This window comes from Lolium rigidum, chromosome 1 (genome assembly GCF_022539505.1).
Source record: "Lolium rigidum isolate FL_2022 chromosome 1, APGP_CSIRO_Lrig_0.1, whole genome shotgun sequence".
NCBI classification, from domain to species: Eukaryota; Viridiplantae; Streptophyta; class Magnoliopsida; order Poales; family Poaceae; genus Lolium; species Lolium rigidum.
Genome location: NC_061508.1, coordinates 324194197 through 324196332, shown reverse-complemented (window position 1 = coordinate 324196332; position 2136 = coordinate 324194197).

The window sequence follows — 2136 nt, the reverse complement described above, 5'->3', positions numbered from 1 at the left end:
GATGGCGTGTATTTCACACGTTCGTTGGGCAACCCCAAGAGGAAGGTATGATGCGCACAGCAGCAAGTTTTCCCTCGGAAAGAAACCAAGGTTTATCGAACCGAGGAGGAGCCAAGAAGCACGTTGAAGGTTGATGGCGGCGGGATGTAGTGCGGCGCAACACCGGGGATTCCGGCGCCAACGTGGAACCCGCACAACACAACCAAAGTACTTTGCCCCAACGAAACAGATGAGGTTGTCAATCTCACCGGCTTGCCGTAACAAAGGATTAACCGTATTGTGTGGAAGATGATTGTTTGCGGAAAACGAGTAGAACAAGTATTGCAAGTAGATTGTATTTCAAGAAAGAGAATTGGACCGGGGTCCACAGTTCACTAGAGGTGTCTCTCCCATAAGACGAACAGCATGTTGGGTGAACAAATTACAGCTTGGGCAATTGACAAATAAAGAGAGCATGACAATGCACATACATATCATGATGAGTATAGTGAGATTTAATTGGGCATTACGACAAAGTACATAGACCGCCATCCAACCGCATCTATGCCTAAAAAGTCCACCTTCAGGTTATCATCCGAACCCCTCCAGTATTAAGTTGCAAGCAACGAGACAATTGCATTAAGTATGGTGCGTAATGTAATCAACAACTACATCCTTAGACATAGCATCAATGTTTTATCCCTAGTGGCAACAAGCACAACACAACCTTAGAACTTTTCGTCACTCGTCCTGGTGTCAATGCAGGCATGAACCCACTATCGAGCATAAGTACTCCCTCTTGGAGTTACAAGCATCTACTTGGCCGGAGCATCTACTAGTAACGGAGAGCATGCAAGATCATAAACAACACATAAGCATAACTTTGATAATCAACATAACAAGTATTCTCTATTCATCGGATCCCAACAAACGCAACATATAGAATTACATATAGATGATCTTGATCATGATAGGCAGCTCACAAGATCCGACAATGATAGCACAATGGGGAGAAGACAACCATCTAGCTACTGCTATGGACCCATAGTCCAGGGGTAGACTACTCACACATCACACCGGAGGCGACCATGGCGGCGTAGAGTCCTCCGGGAGATGATTCCCCTCTCCGGCAGGGTGCCGGAGGCGATCTCCCGGATCCCCCGAGATGGGATCGGCGGCGGCGGCGTCTCCGGAAGGTTTTCCGTATCGTGGTTCTCGGTACTGGGGGTTTCGTCACGGAGGCTATTTGTAGGCGGAAGGGCAGGTCAAGAGGCGGCACGGGGGCCCCACACCACAGGGCCGCGCGGCCAAGGGGGCCGCCGCGCCGCCCTAGGGTGTGGCCCCCTCGTCGCCCCTCTTCGTCTCTCCTTCGGACTTCTGGAAGCTTCGTGGAAAAATAGGCCCCTGGGCTTTGATTTCGTCCAATTCCGAGAATATTTCCTTACTAGGATTTCTGAAACCAAAAACAGCAGAAAACAAGCAATCGGCACTTCGGCATCTTGTTAATAGGTTAGTTCCGTAAAATGCACGAATATGACATAAAGTGTGCATAAAACATGTAGATAACATCAATAATGTGGCATGGAACATAAGAAATTATCGATACGTCGGAGACGTATCAGCATCCCCAAGCTTAGTTCTCGCTCGTCCCGAGCGGGTAAAACGATAACACAGATAATTTCCGGAGTGACATGCCATCATAATCTTGATCATACTATTTGTAAAGCATATGTAGTGAGTGCAGCGATCAAAACAATGTGTAATGACATGAGTAAACAAGTGAATCATATAGCAAAGACTTTTCATGAATAGCACTTCAAGACAAGCATCAATAAGTCTTGCATAAGAGTTAACTCATAAAGCAATAATTCAAAGTAAAGGTATTGAAGCAACACAAAAGAAGATTAAGTTTCAGCGGTTGCTTTCAACTTGTAACATGTATATCTCATGGATATTGTCAACATAGAGTAATATAATAAGTGCAATAAGCAAATATGTAGGAATCAATGCACAGTTCACACAAGTGTTTGCTTCTTGAGGTGGAGAGAAATAGGTGAACCGACTCAACATTGAAAGTAAAAGAATGGTCCTCCATAGAGGAAAAGCATCGATTGCTATATTTGTGCTAGAGCTTTGATTTTGAAAACATGAAACAAT